The sequence below is a fragment of the Cupressus sempervirens genome, chromosome 8 (genome assembly GCF_028749045.1).
Source record: "Cupressus sempervirens isolate cs-2001-9-10 chromosome 8, ASM2874904v1, whole genome shotgun sequence".
Classification (NCBI taxonomy): domain Eukaryota; kingdom Viridiplantae; phylum Streptophyta; class Pinopsida; order Cupressales; family Cupressaceae; genus Cupressus; species Cupressus sempervirens.
Window position 1 is genome coordinate 790886443 of NC_143125.1, and position 23028 is coordinate 790909470.

The following is a 23028-nucleotide window of genomic DNA, read 5'->3' on the forward strand; positions in this document are numbered from 1 at the left end:
TCAAAATTATCTGCCTAGAAATTATGGAAACTTCTGTCTTAACAATTCTTACAAGTCAAAGGCAAAAAAGTTCATGCACCCTCTATCTTCCAAAAACACTAAGTTATGGTAATTTTTTTGGGTCACTCAAGCATATCATGATTAAATAAAAACTATTAAATAAAACTCTACAGAACAACAGATTATAGACATAATAGTTGGAAACTTAAAATACTGAAGCTTATTCAAACCATTCCAAGCTATGCCTAATATCTTCCATTGATAGTTGGAAGCTTAAAATATTGAAACTTAATTCAAACGGTTCCAAACTATGCCTAATATCCTCGTTGCTTCTCTGCCACTCTTGTTGAAATGGCACTCAGAATTGATTTCAGTAGCACTTGAACTCAAGAGATTCGAGAAAAGTGATATCTTCCATTGCTTCTCCTCTGTCACTCTTGTTGCATCGGTGCTCAGAGTTGATTTAGGCAACACTTAGGGGATTCAAGAAAACTGAAAATGATAATGGGATAATGGAACCTGCATAAGATAATTGCTATTAAGAAATCAGGATCCTTCATATGGGTTTGGAATCAATGGACAATTGAGATAGGTTGAAGGGGGCTTATATATATTTTCAGAAAGCAATGCACAATTGGACAATTGAGATAGGTTGACGATTGAGATAGGTTGAAGGGGGCTTATATATATTTTCAGAAAGCAATGCACAATTGGACAATTGAGATAGGTTGACGATTGAGATAGGTTGAAGGGGGCTTATATATATTTTCAGAAAGCAATGCACAATTGAGAGATTTGAGGGAAATAGATTTGGTGATTGATATTTGAACTCAAAATAGAAATATGTTTAAACGTGGCATAAGAACCCCTAAAGATCTTTTCTCTAGAGTTACTATGAGCTTACGGTTGTGGGAGGACATGAAAGTGCAATTTTGGCTCACTCGTCCAAATCGACAGACTTTTGATCTTCTGGTTTTTGCAGTACCTCCACATTTGTTACATAAAGTGGGCATTCGGTCCTCTCGCCCCTGGTGAAAAGACTGGAAGTGGTATCCAGAGACCCCAATAACCAGCTATAAGCCTAGGCTGGGCTACCAATGGCTGGTTCCTCACCTGCCCATGGTTGAAGTTCTCAACCAACGATGGCATTTGCAATCTTCTCACCGTACTTGGAGTCATAGGTTCTCCACTGTGTGGCAAGCCATTACTAAGCCTAAAATTGCGCATTTCACTCGGTGTATTCTTTTCCAGGGCTTGCCTTTGGGTCCCCAGCTGCAGCACTTGGGTGTTCCTGACCCCTGTTTCCCTTTTTGTGGTCAACTAGAGACTTTTTTGCACATTTTTTGGTTTTGTAGACGGGCTCAGCGTTACTGGCGATGGATTCATGATCTCTTCTGCTCCTTCCGCCGATAACCTTTCTCTTGGCATACGGTTGTTCTAGGTGACACTACTCAGATACCTTTCAAGCACTCCCAGATATGGCACACTTTCAGATTGGAGATCTTATTTACCATTTGGAAAGATCGCAATGCAATTATTTATGCTAACAACACACTTGACATTAATGTTGATATGTATGCTAAAGCATGTATTTATAACAGTGTCATGTTGCAAATTCAAGTACAAACAGATAAAGTGGCTCACTTACAGGAGCTGTTGGCTCATTGGGGAAATGCCCCCAATACAGTAGCTCGTCTTCCACCGGATTGGGCCTCCAACAATCATAGTCCTCGCAATCACCATCAAGGACATAGCAGTTCTGCTCACCACTCTCAGCCGCACCGCTCTCCCAATGGTGGTGCTTTGGATTGGAGCCGCTCTGCTAGAGGATTTGGTGGTCGGCACCGCTCTGCCTCGCTTCCTCAAAAGTTTGGCGTGGGGTGGTCCCCAATGGCTACTGCTGCTGCTACTACTACCGGTTGGCCCTCTGTGCACTCAGACCCTAAGTGGGTGTTTCCCTTGCTGGACTTAGCCATTTCTCCTTCCAGGCCCGAGGGAGAGAAAGATGAAGATAATGTTGCTGCTGATGATGATGGATGGGCTCCCCCTGAGCTGTCTACTCACCCCACCCTCGGGTGGGGCTCTGATGATAAGGATCCTCCTTCGGCTGGCGCTGCGCTGGCAGCTTGAGGATATTTTTATGTTTTCTAAGGTTTTTTTTGATGAATAGTTGATATTCGGCCTTTGGCCATATGAACTCGTAGGGTGATCATATTTCCCCAGCCCCTTTTTTTGTGAATATGTAATTTTATTGTATTTTTTTGAATATAAAGAAGGGACTACTCATCAAAAAAAAAAAATATGGGAATAGGAATACGTATTCTAGAATTGTTATTCTAGAATAGAAAATAAGAATACGTATTCCTATTTTTGTTTGGTTCATAGGAATTTGATGAGGAATTCACGGACCCAAAAAATTTTGTTTTGTAAAATAAATAAAACTAGAACAGGAATACGTATTCCAATTCCAACTATTTAGATGGAATTGTAAATGTTCATTTTTTTGGCCAAAATTGGAATAAATATTCCTATTCACAATTCCTATTTGGCGCACCCAAACTAAGAATTTGAAAATTTAAGAATTTACTATTCCACTCATATTCCTGCTGCCAAATGAAATTGATTGAAGAGATACACTTTTGAGAAAAGAACTAATTATTTTTTTTTTAGTCAAAAAGGGACAGAGCCATTGAGATTTAATATTATTAATAACTAGTTCAAAAACTCCATAAGGAAAGAACTAGAAAGAAAACCTTGCTTCCTCGTTCCTTTACAAGGAGGAAATAAAAATAAAAGCTACAAGCATAGCCAACTATTTAAATGGTACAACTAGGCTTCCTTGGAAATTACAAACCATAACTGAAAAATTTGAACACTCAATCGCTTTCCAGATCTGGAGACAACCAAAATCTGACATTGCTTAACTAATTCCCAAGCTCCTAAATTGTAGAAGCAATATCTTTTTTCAATAGCATAACCAGCTGCTCTTGTGAATCAATATAATTTTGGGGCATAATGAGTCTATGTGCAGCCTATCACATCCCCAATTTGCTAATAAGTCTACAACTTGATTATCTTCACGCACTATGTGGGATATGTACCTCTTGAAAAGAGTCAATTTTCATACTTGATTTAAAATATAAGCTAGTTTCCAATTATGCATATCTCTTTTGATACATGCATTAACTATTAACATGGAGTCACTTTCAATGTGCACCCTATTAAAACCCCCTTGTTTAGCTAATAGTAATCCATGTAATAGTGCTTGCGCTTCCACATTATTATTAGAAGAAAACTAATTATTGATTTTTGGATTTTGAGAGCATTTTCATAAATTGATTTTTCAAATTTGAATAATGAATTTTTTGGAAAACATATTATATTTTATCTTCAAAATTATAAGTTTGGAGATATTTTGGATTTTTATTTTTTTTGAAATGAAAGATTTAATTAATATGAAATTAAATGAAAGATTCAATTAATATGAAATTAATTAGAAATTCAATTAATATGAAATTAATTATAAATTCAACTAAATTAATTAGAAATTAAATGAAATTGAAATTTGGATAAAATAAAATAGATTTAATTAGGAGGAATTTATCAGCTGCTTTAAATAATTAATGATAATTATTTAAACTGTAGGACTAGAGAAATTGAATTTAATTAATTAATATAGACCAATTAATTAAATATTAATTAGTTTAATAATATTATTTACATAATTAATAGTAGGAGGGTGATTAAACAATGAAGAGACTAGATTTATAGGAGAATAAAGGTAATTAATTAAATAATTAAAAAATATTAATTTAATTAATGGAGGAATAATTCGTGATTAATGTGAGTTTAGAAGAGTAGTTAATTTTGGGTGTTCACATTTACCCCTCTTTAATACAATGTGATTATAAGGATATTAGGTCCTACCCCTTGAGAGATTATTTGTGGAAGAAAGCTATGAATGATCTCTCAAAAGAAGATGACAAATGCCAAATGAAATGATGACATAGAATAATAGTTAGTAAGAAGTGAAGGCTTAGTAGATGATGACGATTGTTTAATTGACAGAGATTGTTAACAAAAATCATGTCTAGTTTTAGGAAGGAATCCTATATAAGATTAGCGATAGTGTCTAGGTTCAAAAAAGACATACCCTATATAAGACAAGCGACAATGTTTAGTTTCAAAAACTATACATCCTGTATAAGACACGTCATCATTGATTGATTGACTAAGTGATAAAATGATTTGAAAATTTTGACAAAATGTTGGGCTGATTGATTGGACTGATGGAAGAAATGTCAGTGAGAAGTATGAATTAGCTAGAAGAATATCATCATTGCGATTTATTTGGAGAGAGATATAAAAGCACCCATATATTGATCATTTGGATGCTGCTTTCATCTCTTTTTAAACAACTAATTTAAAAATGAGGAATGTTCTGCTCCATCCTAGGGTTCATAACTTCATATGCTTGGAGTCGAGGTATGTGCGGCATATCACAATCGATGGTATTATTTGCAATACTCTGCAATTGATGCTTGATAGGCATGTGAAGGCTCTTATCATAAACACCCCAAGAATAATTGCCCCAAAATGCAATTGAAACATTCCACAAATAACAAATAAAGAAAACAAGACTACGATCCATCAAATTCACTCTCACCCCTAAGTTGTATCCTCGAGGAGCATAGGAACACAAACAAAAGATAAATTGATAAGAGACTAACATGGCTGACTTTGTCAACAAGTTTGTTGATCATTGATGGGTTTAACATCGGTGTTCGATCTTGATTTGGATGGGGATGTGTCTTGTTTCATAAATAGACTACTCATATAAGACCAATTCATTTAGTGTCGAGTATATCCATCACTGACACAACCATTGATTGATAATAAGATTATATTGTTGATAAAGAGGGGTCTCAGGAGACCATTGATCATTTATGAAGCTCATTGTTTTGATATAAGTTTAGATGTTTGGTGTCACGTTTTTCTTGTCATGATAGAGATAATTTTAGTTTAGGAATTATGACATGTTCTAATTTTTTTGGTTGATTGATTTCTTTAGGACACTTTTTGATGTTTTTGCCTAATCAAAGGTTTGATAAGATGTATTTAATTGCCACTAACTTTTCTAGCAAGGGAAAGACATTATGGATTGATGAATGGATTGGTAGATGAATGAAGGCGAAAGGTTTCTTATTTCAAAGTGGAGTAGTTTGGGTGTCAAGGACTATCCAAGCAATGGGATAACATGTTTTTTCTAAGCTTAGCAATTGGACATGACAAGATAGGGTAATGAAATAGTGCACAAAATGACAGGCAATGCAGGAATGGATAGAGGATGTTGAAAAACATGTTTCACATTTTATGACCTTATTTTCTATCAAGATCAAGAGAGGGATTTGGATAGAAAAATGATAAGATATGAATAGGGGAAGCAATATCAAGAATGGGATATGGATTGATGGTGAGTGATGAGATAGGTAATATGGACCTTATGTTGACAGGATAAGGGATATGGACCAAAGGGATGCAGATGCTAATAACAAAAGAGATATAAGGGACACAGGTTAGTGGTGGAAATGAAAGGGATGTGATATGATAGGAAGACATGGATGAAACCTTCCCTCAAGTATGAATTGCAAGAAGTTCATAACTTATACATGGCACTTCTTTTTCATGTTTTCATCATAGTATTTTTCCAATGCACCTGTTTGTCAAGTTTTCACTATTGGAAAAAATTATCTTTATTTTTTTGTTTGTATTACCAAGATGCATGTTTGCCAAGTTTTTATCAAGGCAACAATTTCTTCTTTTTGTATCTTTTACAATTTTTAGGAAGGTAATACATGATATGACATGGATGAAGAACTCAAGCATTTTTCTCTTTGTATGGTGGTCTTGAAGAGAACATAATAATGGATGATAAAGGACACATAATTATTGATGATAGCTTTTGATTGTATGCTCAAAGCCTCAAAGACATTGGTAGGGTAATGACAAAGGGCGATGAAATAGATGGTTGGATAAAGTCTATGCAAAGGATTTGATAGGTTGGATGAAAGGATGGAAAATATGTGGTGAATAATGAAGCGATTGTGAGGAAGCTTTCTTTTGGTAAGTAAGGATCTTGTCGAGGATGCGGTGGATTAGGACATGGAAATGAAGGAAAGGTAGGCTCATGAGAAGGATCTGGAGGGATGGTGGGATCTTGTGGCGACATGAAGGTGAAGGGATACTTTGATCTTGACTTGGAAGGGAATCATTTGATTCAATCTAAAGGTTAGTTTTTTCTTGACTATGAATAGAATCACTAGGAATAATAAGCTACAAATAGGCATTTCGGTTTGCAAGTGGATATTTTCCTTGGGCAAATAGTTTTGTGAAGATAACATGGGTTTATGAGGAGCAACATCTGCATTACTAGAGTTGCGTTTGGGTTCCCTATGCCATCAACATTGCATCTGCTAGCAATGTTAATTTCTTGGTTTCCATTTTCTAAGTTGGCATGGAGTTTCTAGAGACACAATTGCAATATTCCTACACCAACATTGATTCGAGGTTCCTAAACTGCTATTTGTTAGTAAGTTATTGTTTGTAATAATTTGCAAATGTTATAATTGCAAGTCATTAATTTGTGATGGCATTATCAATTGTTTCATTTCATGTTATTCATATAAGCCTTTCTACATAGTTTGAAAATATAAAGAAAAACCATTTATCCCAAAAAACCAAAAAGTTGCAAAACACATTCAAAACTCTTCAACATAATTCACAGTGAGCCAATAGGGCTCTTACACTAGTATCATAGCTTGCATGATTAAGTGTTTGAGGAAATGTCCAACCCCTAGAATTGAAATCAGATCTTGCATGATAAGTGTTTGATAGAATGTCAAATGACTAGAATTGAAGCTAGAATTAGTTGGGTTCCTTATAGTAGTATCAGAGTTTCTTGCCATCCTTTGCGGTAGGGAAAAAATTATTATTTTGGTCTTGTTATTTGAGTGACTAACACTCTTACAGATATTTTAGATATGGAAAAATCAGGAAATCTAGTAAATATGGAAGCTAGATGAATAGAAAAGGTAATCTCAAGAAGCAAACAAACGCTTTGATGGAAAGTATGGAAAAGCTTAGACAAAATCAGGAAAGGATGGATGCAAGATCAAATTTGGTGACAATTGATAGAGCAACTAGGTATATGGTTTTCATTTTTAAAAACTATTCCTTGCAAAGAAAACAAAAATCTGGAGGATTGAAGAAGTGTAGCTTCAACATCCAGCAACCATTAGGTGGTAGAGCCTTTTCTTAATGGGACAACTACTAGTCTGTCTCATACACGTGATGTTGGAAGTTTTAAATTCTTAGATCTCTGCAAATGTATAATGATTGCCATTGTAATTGATTGTTTTCCAAATGCATATTGAATGACTTATAGATATGAGAGGAAGACATGTCTTGTGAAGAGACATGTTTCGTGTGGTTAATCATCATTAGATATAAATAACATATTAACAATTATATATATAATAAGTATATATATAGTATATAACTAAATGATGACTTACCAACAACAATGAATCTCATGATTGAATCAATCTGACTATAACAACAAACTTAACACTCCCTCTTAGTTAGGGATTGATATATAACACATTATCCTCTTGAGTATTTGAAGAGATATTCCTAGAATGACATATTAAGGCTATCAACATAAATCCATGAGCACACATATATATATTAACACATTTTAACATATGGAATTTACTTCAATTTACTATGAGGCTAAATCCCTCAACACTCCCTCTTTAGCAAAGAGGGAATTGAAGCAAATATAATACAAGATATATGCCACCTTAACTGTGGTCTATGATAGATTTAAGTTATGGTGTCCGGCATGATCCGGCCTAAAGAACCATAACAAATGATTTTCATGGTGTTTGGCAAAATCCGGCCTAATAACCATGATGGATATCAATGTGTCCAGAAAAATCTGGTCTAATAACAATGACACCGATAATTTTCATGGTGTCCAGCAAGATCCGACCTAATAACCATGATGGATATCAATGTGTCTGGCAAAATCTGGCCTAATAACAATGACACCAATAATTTTTATGGTGTCCGGCAAGATCCGGCCTAATAACCATGATAGGTCTACTATTGATAAGATCGTCACCTTACAATAGTTACCTTATGTTCGTTATCATAACTTCCGACACACTGGGACAACAACCTTAATGTAGTCTATTATGATAACAGGTTCAATTATTGATAAGATCGTCACCTTTCAATAACTCCCCTCTAAATATATACATGAATGAAAAATCGTCATCTTTCATGACATAATTATAACATCATGTAGTAACTCACATGATATCCACCATGAACCAAGTCAGAGGGTGGACCCACCATAGCTGCTACTAGAGGGTGGAACAAAGGGCTTTCACCTCATACTTCTCTCATAGAGGAGAGTGCATTATAAAGAATTTCTCTTAGAACTTCTCCTGATAGAGAAGATATCATCCACAAGGAATTACATCTCAAAATTTCTCCCTCTAAACATTGATCCTGGGAAGTCAGGTCCTCTAGTTACTTCCTCAGAAACTCTCTTTACCCAAGGATGCTTGTCAAACTCACTTTGAATCTAATATCAGTTTTCTAATTTCTTGCTGATAAGTCATCACTTCCTCATGATATAAGTAGGAGTAGGCCCATCAACATCATGCAGTCACCCACATGTATTTCTAGACTCCCTCTGAGTATCAATCTTCTCCTACATTTCTTTAGAAGAAGTGTCATACTCCCTCTTAACATAGAAGAATCTCATAATCTCAGTCATCAAAGATGTTTGCTTCAAGAGCCTCTTTTTATCCATTTTGATCATCAGGGTCTTTGGAGCTACTATAATTAGATTGAGTCTGCACAATATTAGGTAGTAAAGTACCAACTTTCTTTTCCTGTAAGAACATCCTCAAACATAAAGGAAAAGATCAAGGAAAATAAATTTTATAGTATGTATAGAAAATATAGATAAGCGAGAGATAAATGTCAAAAATAAGAATACTTATTTGCACATGAAGATTCATAAATTGTCTTTTTAGTGTTTGAGAATAAAACATCTCCCCACTAAATAAGGTTCAAGTAGGAATGAAACATTGACTATTATTCCCCCACAATGTAAAATTTTCACTCATTCTTAAATTATTGAGAACATTTTTTTATTAAAATATGACAACTCCTTTCTACATTCCAACTTGCTCTTTTCGTCCATTTTAGCTTAATAGTTTAAGCGGACACAAACTCGTCCACAATATGCCAATATCTTGATTGAATATGATTGTGCCATTTGAATGACTCTACAACTCATACGTCAAGTTTCATTTATCATTTATCGTAGATGGTTCAATTGAAGTCACCACTTTCTTATGATGTACACAAGGGGTAGGCCCATTAAGATCACATAGTTGCATGAACTACAGTCCTCTTGACTATTACAATTTATCGATCACTAAAGATTTCATCACAACATCTCGCTTTGAATCAATATGATTGAGGTCACTAGAGGTTGACAAAACCATATCCTTTATCTGCTCCCTCTCTTTCAAGATTGCAATTGATGAAATGTCAAATGTTTTGGCTCCCTCTTAATATCACTCTCCCTATTCCTGTAATAACATTCTCGAAGGAAAGGATCAAGGTGCATAGCTCTTATAGTACGTATTGGAAAATAAGAGAGAGACCTAGATTATATTCAATATAACATCTTTTTAACAAAATGTAGATAATTAGGAACTAATGTTACAATTCCAATATAATAAATATCTAATTAATTTTATACATGGATATATTAAATCTTCTATATGCATACTATAATCTATATTTCCAGCATATTATTTTCTTATATGATCAATATCTCAATTTATATTCGCTTATATTTATAAGAAATTATTTAGAAAATATATATACTTTATAATCAATATATATATATATATATATATATGTAATCCTTTTAAAATTATGTATGAACCTTTACATCTCTATATATAAATGAACATAAGTTCATAAAACTGAAATAGATTCGTAAATGTACCTCTTGAATTATTGATAAAGTGAAGAAAGGTTCTATGTGTATAAATTACCTTTTAGGTATGTGTGGTGTCCAATAATCTTCAACCCTTAACACTGAATACTGTGATACTTATTCATGGATGCCAAAAGCTAATCACCCATTTAATTTCAAAAGCCATAGTCTCTATTTAAACCTTACTTTTATTTAGTGTACATGACCCGATTCTCTTAATACTTCGTTGGGGTCCACGCTTCCTTGAATCAATGTCATGATTGAATAAATTTGACTATAACTACAAACTTAATAGGAAGCTCTTCTCAGGAGCATGTAGTTTTGATACACTAGCCTGAGGACATTTGCATCAAGTCCCTATATACATGAGATAGGAGCTAGTGCCCTAAAAATGTTGATGACATGATAGCTGCTGTTGATGTCATCCTTACACTATGTAGTAGTAGCGAAAATGTTAGTCATTCAAGGTCTAATTTTTATGACAACAATCCTATTTTGAGGCTCTTGATGGTGTTGATGACAAGGCAAGTGTAGAGAATGTTGTTGATATAACTATGAGTTTTGATTCACATGATGAGAGTGTTAGTTTTGAGAATTCTATGGAAAATATGATCTCTAGTAACTCTAATTTTCATAACAACAATCATAATGGTGAGCCTATGTAGGACATAGCAACTTTTTATTATGTTGTTGATTGCATAGAGTTCCCTTGTGTTGACACTAAGGATTTAGGTGTTAAAAGTGAGTCATATGATGCAAATTTGTGCCATTATGATTCTGATTCTTATGGCAGTAGTGTGCCATGCTTGCAGGGGCATGACACAGTAGAGGTTTTATAGGTGGATAATGTTGGTACCCATGATTTGGTTACTACTGATGTTATCTATGAGGATGACTCATGTTGCAGTGAGTCTGATTTGTCATATTGGACTTTAGAAAATACTTTAGAGGATTCATTGGTTGATGATAGGTCCCATGATAGTGACTCACAAGGACTTATAGCTACATGGGGAGTGGAAGCATGCAAGGAGATTGAAATGGCAGCAGCTTCTATTTATTCATTCGTCGAGTTACCTAGTAGCAGTACCTCGGTTGGTGATGTGAGAAAGGATGATAGCACACATGATGTTATGTGCCATGAGGTGATTGATATAGATACAATTTTCTATCATAGTGTCGAGTTTGGATTGGAGGACATGTGTTGGAGTTCGCGGTTACAAGTTCCTTATCATTTGATTGGGCAACTGAAGGTTAGCGATAGCATGATTGCCATAGCTTTAGAGCACTTTGATGTTCCTCAATAGATGTTGGCTACCTATAGTTGTGGCGCAGGTAAAAGGGTGAATAACTAGGGCCAAAGGCTCACCCAGCTATCCAAACCACCTTGCAAGAGTTAACACAACGGAAGCAAACACAAGAAACAACAACCAAAGGAGGAGAAGAATGAAATACTTTTATTGAGTCAACAAAATATCTTCATACATGCCCAGCTATAAGGCCTTCTGGGTTACGGCTAGATACCAAAATATAACTTCCAGATCCATGATCCAGTTTTAAATTCACATTTCTAGACACATATGCATTCCTTTTACAATCCTCCCAATTCTGCCCTAAAACTAATCCTAAGCACTCTATTTATACTTGCCAAAACGGCTTACAAATCATTGTAAAACATTACATAAGAGGAAGGCCAACCCAACAACGGGGAGGAAACATCCCAAAAAAAGATTTCGCAAACTAAATAAATCTCGCAAGTCGGCTTCGCAAAAAATCATGTCCAAATACTGGCACTCGGCATACACTGGGTAACTCGACACATGAAGGGTCAATTGGCATACATTGGGTAACTCGACACATGAAGGGTCAATTGGCATACATTGGGTAACTCGACACATGAAGGGTCACCCTGTAATGCTACACTAAACAAAACCAAAAGATTAGAAAACAAAGACCAAGAATAATGAACGTAATTTTTTATTTTGATTTTGATTTTTTATTTTAAAAACAACTCATCTTAATACAAATACAAGCAGATATCATCAAATATATATATATATATATATATATATATCCATTATGATGCGAATACATTTCAAGTTCAGTACAATAATGAAGTACAAATCATTCTTAATCACTAAGGTCCAACATATGGACCCTACAGGAAATTAAATATTGATTCAAGAAATAACTTCAACAGTCATCCTTAGCTACTTGTTAATCGACTCAAAGCACCTGTAAAACATACAGAAATGCAACCCAACACAAAAGGGGGGCTCAGTACACACTAAGTTAAAAAGCGTCATCCACCTGCATAAATGTTAAGATATACATATACATAAACATACTACAGATATCTGAATTACTTAACATAATGCAGTTCCAAAATTATTATGCAAGAAGTAACATTTACTTATCATTGCAAAAATTAAACTCGCACTAAGAAAATCCCGTAAATGATTCATATATATACTGAGGTGTCATCACTATGGTACCAAGATTCTGCATCCATGTTTGGTATGCCCTTAGATTTCTCATAGTGGTACTCTCTATTATACTCGTCATACGACGAAATAGAGACTTGCCTTATTCTCCATACTTAACCATATAGGTTTAAGTCATAGGTAGGCCAATTATCTTATAATTTGAAATTAACCCACCCAATTCATTTTAATGTTATCACTGAATTAAACAACTGAAAAGGATTAACCAGATTCAGCCACCCCGATATATGCTCATTACGACTTTTCTTAAAACACACATCAAATAGATTTACTAAGAATGCACATACATTAGGTATCAAATTAGTATACCACATGATACTACATTTTTCATCCATTTGCAACCTATCTTATTCTGACATCTTTCAAAGGTAAATTTAGATCATTACAGCAATAGGAACAAATTTTATAATACCAAGATGGCGTAATTACCATTAAACTGCTAACTCAACGGTATTTATGAAATCTTAATACTATAACACATCTTCCTACTGAAATAATCATCTTAACTTATCACTGAAATAATCATCTTAACTTATCACTGAAATAATCATCTTAACTTATCATTGAATAGACCAATATATCAGAACCAAAATACATATGATACTTCTGTTTAAAATGAAATTATATCATCATATATCATAATCCTTCCTTTATTTGAAAACAATTTTCATTTCAATAATGGATAGAATAACATCATTAGAATAATATCTTCTAATTCATAAGATTTTCATCGCAAAAGCATTATATATATATCATTGGTATGTCTAAAAAAAAAAAAAAACTTCATAACAAATTAAATTTAAACATCTTAACAGATTTCCACAACGTTCAGTTTACTGATTGGTATAAGCTCTATCAATGTTTTAAACAAAAAGAACATAATCAATGATACCATATATTCAAATAAACTTATTTCCAAATTGCCAAATATAATTTCTAACTCAAGATTAGCATACTAATTGTTTATCCTTGATACACTAATACACAAGATGCGACACACACGTAACTCAATTACTAGTTTACACATATGTATAAATCAATTGACAAAAGGTCTTTGGCTAGTCCCAATTAACAGTAATATCCAAAAAAAAAAAAAAAAAACCAAATAACGTATGGAAACCCTGTGCAACTGTAAAGGAATTCAAACCAAATTGTATTTCAAACAGGGTGTCGGCTGTTCTATAAGAAATTTTCCAGCAGTTCAATAAGTGTGTCAAACTATACTGATAAAATGTTGATTCATCCTTGTTTTAGATCCATGCATAACTATTTGTTACAATGTAGGATTAATTTCGCAACAAAGCTACTACACAAAGATTACCCGCGACTTGTTTGATGAAAAGCCAAATCTTATTTTCCTTTATACAATAAAATGAATCTACTGGTGAATATGAGAAGACTATTTAATTTTTAACTTACTATTCAAGCCAGAGTTTTCCCAAAACTTGTTTGCTAACATACCCTGCCCTGGTTCGTATATTCATCAGGGTAAATGACTGTGAACATGACTTAATTACAACCCGACTGACAAAACATTCAAGCCCAAGCTTATTTACTCTGCTTCGTCTATGCCCAAAAGCAAATGCAATACTTTGATAGCTTTGTCAAACTATACTGATAAAATGTTGATTCATCCTTGTTTTAGATCCATGCATAACTATTTGTTACAATGTAGGATTAATTTCGCAACAAAGCTACCACACAAAGATTACCCGCGACTTGTTTGATGAAAAGCCAAATCTTATTTTCCTTTATACAATAAAATGAATCTACTAGTGAATATGAGAAGACTATTTAATTTTTAACTTACTATTCAAGCTAGAGTTTTCCCAAAACTTGTTTGCTAACATACCCTGCCCTGGTTCGTATATTCATCAGGGTAAATGACTGTGAACATGACTTAATTACAACCCGATTGACAGAACATTCAAGCCCAAGCTTATTTAATCTGCTTCGTCTATGCCGAAAACCAAATGCAATACTTTGATAGCACAATAATATTACTAATCACAGAGGCATGATTCTCACAGAGATCGGCTCGATAAATGTGGATCCTAATACATTGATACAAATTCCACAATATAAAAAAAAACCCCAAATGCGTTTTATGTTATCAAAGTGAAACACTATACCCACACTCAAGTATGGGTATATGCAAAACTTAGCATCATCGTGCTGAACCTTGCATACACCCACGCTTGGGCGTCAGCTTATATCATTATCAAACATAAAGTATTATTTATGAATTTCAAAATAACCCATACAAAATAGAATAGATTAGGGAAAAGAGAAGCCCCCTACCAAATCACAGTAGACTGGCAGAACTCTGCTACAGGTTCGCTGTCAAGGCTACGAATCCAAAACAAATACCATGCTGCCAACACAACCAACTCAAATGTGTCTTCGGAATGGAGTAAAGTAGATGATTCCAACAATATCAACCAAAACTTCTGGTGAGAAACCCCATCTTGCTCAATCTCATAAGCACGTATCTCCATCAAACAAAACCCCTTCATGATGCCGATATCTTGGCATTATCTTACAGATGTGTAACAGAACAGAGAAAAAAGATGGATAAATTTCCTTGCCATTTCAACAAACAAAACCCCATACCAGCTGTACTGGCCGACTAAAGCCTTAAGTGATAGTAAAAGTTCAACAAAAAAGTAATGAATGCTTCTACAACAAACACAATGTCGTGCATACGGCTTCCTCTTCTTCTGCCACATTATTTAGCATGCTCAAAAACAATGCAGAACTCTTTAATACTAGAGCATGCGAAACTATTGAGATTAGGAATATAAATCCTTAATATATATTTGCCAAAGTTTTGCTTATACGATAATCAGCATGAAAGTATTATAAAAGCCGTGGGCTTCATATTCACTCTCAATACACCATAGTGTATATTAATATTGTAAGGGTATCCAAATCCTCAATAACTTAAGCAAGCATACTTAAGGTAAATAAATTTTTTTTATATACTCAAAAGAATAAATGTTATAAAATCAAAACTAGTTAAAATAATGTATTTACCTAATGAAATGAATAAACTCTCTGTTACAAGGATATACAACTGCGAATGTAAAATAACAAATGAATATGTTAACCTCAATAATATATATTAAATCAATCCTTTTAATCATACATCTCTCAAATTTGTTAAAATCCAAAGGCACGCAACATGTTTTATCTAAACGTATCTATATTGTTTTGTTAAACATTAATCATGCTAACTTCTAATAAAAAGTTCAACCACAAATACACGTCCCTTGGACATCTTCAACCAAATTCAACAGATAACAGAACGTAACATCAAATAAATACTTATAATATTAAAGTCTTAATATGAAATTAACCGAAGTAGTGGTTAGGCATGAGACACTCGGCATACAATGGGTAACTCGACATATACTGGATAACTTGGCACACACTAGACAACTCGGCACATACCGGATAACTCGGAAAACACTAGACAACTCGGCACACACTAGAAGTTGGCACTCGGCAATAATTGGCAATTGACACTCGGCAGTAACTGGAAACTGGCACTCGGTAGTAACTAGAAACTCGGTAGCAACTGGCAAAATGAACAAAAGTGCAGGATTACAAGAAAACCTAGGATGCTCTTGCATCAAGTTGGAATGCTCCTGTGATAGATGGGCACCATGATGGCGGTCTTTCCCTTGAGAAATTTCATGCTCTTCAAGAGTCTATCAAGATTATGAGACATAAATGTTAGTAGATTGGGATTTCCTGCTCGAGAAAGATTGTGTATGTTATGATGCCTTGAGGGGAAAGGAGGAGGAGGTTGACGAGCTCCCCCATGAGCTTGAGGTGATCGTGGACTCTTTGCAATGTACTCAGTTGACCCTCCAGGAGTTACAATCACGTTTGCATGAGGTTACCATGGAGTTAGAGCGTGTACAATCTACACCAACCATGGATCCAATTCATCTATATATAATGGTGGTTTGTGGTGAGGTGACTTTCATGGATATGGATGATGGATGTGATGAGGATGTAGTTACAACCATCCTTGAGATGATTACAGTCACTACAATTGAGAGGAGTGCATCAGTGGAGGATTGCAGAGAGCTTATTGTATCAAGTTCTCCAAAGGTCAGTCTATTGAGAAGTGATGCAAGGCATATTTTTGATAGGGCCATTGTGATGTAGAGGAGAATTAAGTTTTGAAAATGTGGTACTTTACAACACCATTCCCTCCTCTTCACTAGTCGCATAGTTGGGAGGTTGATAGCGATAGTGCCACAGTTACAGAGAGATCAATAATGGATTGCAGGGGAGCACGTTTATGTATTTGTATATAATTTCTACTGCACAGAGTCATTAATGGAGTATCTACTTGAGAGTTCAAAATTGCAAGAGGAATTATATAGAGCTTTTGAGGGTACTCTCATCCAAGGTTCTCATGATATTCAACATTTGGTTGGAAAGATTATAGAGACTTTGGCTACAATGCTTTTCCACAAGGATTTTGTGGTTGAGTTGCTGAGAGGGTTACCCAGGATCTTGCCCGACTAGTTGTTCAGAGTTCAAGATTGGAGCCATCTCTTGATTCTTGTTTTGGTGTCGATGAGTCTCTGACAAGGATTGGAGCATTTTATTGCAATTACATAGTGAGGAATGCTCATTATTTCTCTTTTGACCCATAGGTAGAGGACTTGCTTTCACACAAGTGTAGGTTGGCACCAGTTTCATACCATCCTATATGGGATGGGTTAGCACCATCTTTTGCACATGGGATCAGTAGTTGTAAGTAAGACCACTTGTAGTATGATCACATCCAAGACAACTTAGCAAAGGATGAAGATGATGGTTGTGTCCTAGGCACCTATAGTTGTTACTATCTTCGCAATGTAGCTAAATGCAAGTGTTAGTTATATTTGGACAAGTGTTGACAAAGTTGGCACTTCAATTGGGTCAAGTTCTGGTGAGTTATCTAATCCATCAACACCTACAATTAGTTTCTGGATGATTTTTTTATTGATGACAACTATTTGGGTGCTTATGCTACGAGAGTTAGTTGTCTACAACAGGGATATTACACAGTTTTACCCTTGTGATCCGAGTGGATTGTGATGTTGGTTTTTGCTTCAAGATTGCTTGGGAACAAGTAATCTTAGGGGCTTGTATACTGAGGGGCCTGGCATTACAACGAGCTGAAGTAATAGACCTACCAGAAGTCACCATGATGATCTCTGGAAAAATAACTAATTGACAATGCAATAGTTATAAATACAAATAACTGCATCGTTAAGAGAGATAAAGAGAATACAAAACCAAACTATAATGCTGACAAATCCATAAACGAAGATAGAGACAAGGAAGATTGTGCAGACCGTTTATCAAAAAACATACGCTTTATATTGGGTATGTGCAGGATCATAGTCAACCAAACTATGGCCTTAAATGGCAGTAAAAAACCAACAAATCAGGGTTATGTCAACTTGACTCTTAATTTTAAAGTGGTTCTGCACTTTATATCAAAAAGTTGTAAAAAAATTATTTGTAGGAAATTGAATGAAGTTTCTAAACTACTAGGCCTTATCTATAGAAAAAATTATTTAATTGGTCAAAATTTTCAATTATAATGCAGTACTACAAAAATTTTAGGGCAAAAATAAAAAGTAGGTGTATGTCTGACCACCTTAATCAAAATCAAATGATAATATTTTTTAATATAATTATAAATATAAAAATTAGACTCATGCCCGGATGTGACATATTTTTGGGTATTTTATACCAAATAAATAATTAAATATAAATTTTGTACTATAAATTTTTTAGAATAAAAAACTCTCGTGTCTGACCATTTTAACTAATTGAAAACTTTACCAAATTAATTAATTTTTTTTTCCGTATACTACGCGAAGCATAGAATGTGATGCAACTTTTGGATTTCAAAAATGTTATACCATTTCAAAGTCATAGCTATTTTTCAATCAGTATGTCAATTAACTCTTTACAATCATCTTAATTAAAAATTAACTAATAAATACTTATCAAATTCAGAATTTGACAACAATTATATTGATTTAATCTTGAGAGTTATAAAAAAAAACTTTTCGTTTCATTGAATTTCAATGAAAATAATATTGTCAAATGGCTACTCGAAGTCTGAATGTCAGTGAAACTTTTCTCAAACACATTTTTTGAGTTGAGCAAATAGGTTTGGTAAATACCAAGCCTAATTGAGTACCGGATATGAAATCAGGTACCCAAAAAGTGGTGGCCAAAATTCTTTCAAGCATTCATAGCCCAATCCAACCCAAATTTTCGAATTTTTGAAATTTTGGAGGGAAACCACCCAACTATTGGAGGGAAACCAAAATTTGATATGGGCATTATTATTATTATATATAGCAATATATATGATTATTATGAGTGTTATTATTTTTTATAATATAGTATAGTAATATATATAATTATTATTGGGATTATTATTAGATATAATATAGTAATAAATATGATTATTATTATAACTAAATATATATATAGTATTATATTATTATTATTAAATATAATATTGTCATGAAATGCATTGAAAGGGGTCATCACCTATGACCCCTTTCGATGCATTCCAACTAACCAAATGGGATCCTAAAGCCCCTAGGGACATATGTTGTCATGAACTTAGGGATCCATTTGGTTGATTCGAATGCGTCGAATCTATGAGCCCTTTGAATGCATTCGAAACAACTAAATGGGTCCTTAGGGGTCCTAGGGCCTTTAGGGACATATGTTGTCATGAAATGCATCGAAATGACCTATGACCTCTTTCGACGCATTCGAGAAAACCAAATGGGTCCCTAGTAGTCTTAGGGCCCCTAGGGACATGTGTTGTGATGAAATGCATCAAAAGGGGTCATAGGTTAACCTATGACCTCTTTCAATGCATTCGAACCAACCAAATGAGACATATGTTGTCGTGAAATGTGGCAAGGATGCATTTGAACCAACCAAATAGGTCCCTATAGGTCTTAGGACCTCTGGAGACATGTGTTGTCATGAAATGCGTCACTTTTGATGCATTTGAACCAACCAAATGGGTCTTGGGGCCCCTAGGGACATGCTATGAAATGTGTCGAAAGGGGTCATAGGCTATCGTATAACCCCTTTCGATGCATTCAAACCAACCAAATAAGTCCATAGGGGTCCTAAGGGCCCTAATGACATGTTGTCATGAAATGTGTTGAAAGGGGTCATAGGTTAACCTATGACCCCTTTCGACGCATTCAAACCAACCAAACGGGTCCCTAAGGCCCCTAGGGACATATGTTGTCATGAAATGCGTCAAAAAGGGTCATAGGTTAACCCATGACCCATTTTGATGCATCGAACCAACCAAATGAGTTCCTAAGGGTCCTAGGACCCTTAAGAATATGTGTTGTCATGAAATGCATTGAAAGGGGTCATAGGTTAAATCCCCAGGGGTCCTAGGGCCCATAGGGACATGCTGTCATGAAATAAATCCCTAGGGGTCCTAGGACCCTTAGAGACATGTGTTGTCATGAAATAACCTATGACCCCTAGGGACCCATTTGGTTGGACATATGTTGTCATGAAATGCGTCGAAAGGGGTCATAGTTTTCGAGGCATTTCATGACAACAAAAACCTATAACCACTTTCGATGTATTTCATGACAACACGTCCCTAGGGGTGCTAGGACCCCTAGGGACTCATTTGGTTGGACATATGTTGTCATGAAATGCGTCGAAAGGGTTCATAGGTTTCAATGCATTTCATGATAACATATGTCCAACCAAATGGGTCCCTAGGGTTCCTAGGGTGTTTAGGGACATATATTATCATGAAATGTATCGAAAGAGTTCATAAGTTAAGGGGCATATGTTGTCATGAAATGCGTCGAAAGGAGGTCATAATTTAGGGACATATGTTGTCATGAAATGCGTCGCACTTACGACGTATTCGAACCAACCAAATGGATCCCTAGGGGTTTTAGGGCCCCTACGGACATATGTTGTCATTAAATGCCTCGAAAGGGGTCATAAGTTAACCTATGACTCATTTCGAATGCATCAAAACAGGTCATACGATAACCTACGACCCCTTTTGATGTGTTCAAACCAACCAAATGGGTCCCTAGGGGTCCTAGGGCCCCTAGGGACATATGTTGTCATGAAATGCGAATGCATCGAAAGGGATGATAGGTTAACCTGTTATATTGTGGTGACTGATCAGGGAAGTACTGTACACACTTCATAAATTTTTTAGGCTATGGTCGATGTTGTAGCCGACATGTTGTAATCCTAAAAAGGCATAAAATACTTGTATAAAAGGGCTTAAGGTTAGGTATTTTCATTAAGTTGTGATGCGAAATTGGTTCTTGCGGTGGTATTGAGCTGTAAGGGATTACAAAGTGTAATCAGGTTGTATTCGCTGGATCTTAATAATATCGGACTTGCTGTTTGGTGGACGTAGCCCAAGGATTTGGTGAACCACGTTAAATCTTGGTGCCTTGTGTTCTTTTCTGTGTGATCTATTATTGGTTATATTTGCATGTAATTGTTATTTTTGTCCGTGGTTTAATCCTAACATAACCTATGACCCTTTTCAATGCATTCGAACCAACCAAATGGGTCCCTAGGGGTCCTAGGGCCCCTAGGGACATATGTTGTCATGAAATGCGAATATGTCGAAAGGGGTGATAGGTTAACCTATGACCTCTGTCGATGCATTTGAACCAACCAAATGGGTCAAGGGCATATGTTGTCATGAAATGTGTCAAAAAGAGTCATGTTAATTTTGATGCATTTAAACCAACCTTGGGGATCTTAGGGACATGTTATTATGAAATACATCAAAAGCGGTCATAGGTTAACCTATGACCCCTTCCGATACATTTGAACCAACCAAATAGGTCCCTAGGGGTCCTAGGGCCCCTAAGGACATATGTTGTCATGAAATGTGTCGAAAGGGGTCATAGGCGACCCCTTTCAACTCATTCAAAACAAGCAAATAGGTCCTTAGGAGTCCTAGGGCCCCTTGGGACATATGTCGTCATAAAATGCGTTGAAAAGGGTAATAGGTTAACCTATGACCCATTTTGACGCATTCAAACCAACCAAATGGGTCCCTAGGGGTCCTAAGGCCCCTAAGGACATGTTATGAAATGTATCGAAAGGGGTCATAGATTATCTTATGACCCCTTTCGATGCATTCGAACCAACCAAATAGTTCCCCAGGGGTCCTAGGGCCCCTAGGGACATGTTGTCATGAAATGCGTTGAAAGGGGTCATAGATTAACCTATGACCCCTTTCGACGCATTCGAACTAACCAAATAGGTCCCTAGGGGTCCTAGGGCCCCTAGGGACATGTCATGAAATACATCGAAAGGGGTCATGAGAATGTGTCCTGAGAGGTCCTAGGCCCTTAGCGACATATGGTGTCACGAAATGCATCAAAACCTATGACCCCTTTTGATGCCAAATAGGTTCTCAAGGGTCCTAGGGTCCTAGGGCCCCTAGGGACATGTCATAAAATGCGTTGTAAGGGATCATAGGTTAACCTATGACCCCTTTTGACCCATTCGATTGAATCATATATAATATCCTATTAAATATAATAATAATAATCATATATTAATATATTATATTTATAGGTCATAATAATAATAATAACAATAATAATATATATTACTATATTATATTCGATAATGATAGTAAAAATCATAATAATATAATATAATGATCTTATATTTTAATAATATTTAATAATAATTATATATAATATAATAATCTTATATATTAATCATATATATTAATATATTATATTTATATGTCATAATAATAATAATCATAATAATAATGATAATATATATTGCTATATCATATTGAATAATAATAATAGTTGTAAAAATCATAATAATAATAATAATCATATATATTACTATATTATATTTAATAATAATAATTATATACAAATATTATATTTAATAATATAATAATATATAATAGCATTTGTACAAATTTGTTCACATTGCCCACACTTTCCAAATTTTGAGTTCCTTCCAAAATTTGGGCATCCATTTTGGGTACCAAATATCATTGGATACTCGATATGGGATTGAGTACCCGAAATACTGGCATGCTTTTTCTAAAATATTCTTTGTTATTGCCGACCTGATAATCACATTTTTTGCGGGCCATTTTCAGGGATTTGGAGAAAAATGATTTCTTGAGGCCCATACGATCGAAAAAGGTTCTATAATGTATGATTAGGTGTCCGATATTGTTTTCTGAATGGGGAGCAGTAGTCGTCGAAAGGCTAAATGCAAAAGGAAGGTATCGAATGAGGACATTGCAACATATAGGAAAAGGGACAAGGTAAGTCACTGAAGGAAGAGAGAAGGTATGTTAAATGTGAGTCAAGTTGACAATGTATTGATCGA

At 35.0% G+C, this 23028-nt stretch overlaps 1 protein-coding gene across 2 annotated transcripts in view; it reads left to right on the forward strand.

The window, feature by feature from the left end:
- The window catches only part of LOC149544773 (galactolipid galactosyltransferase SFR2, chloroplastic-like), a 116832-nt gene that overhangs the window by 77438 nt on the left and 16366 nt on the right, over positions 1-23028 (forward strand). The window lies entirely within an intron of this gene.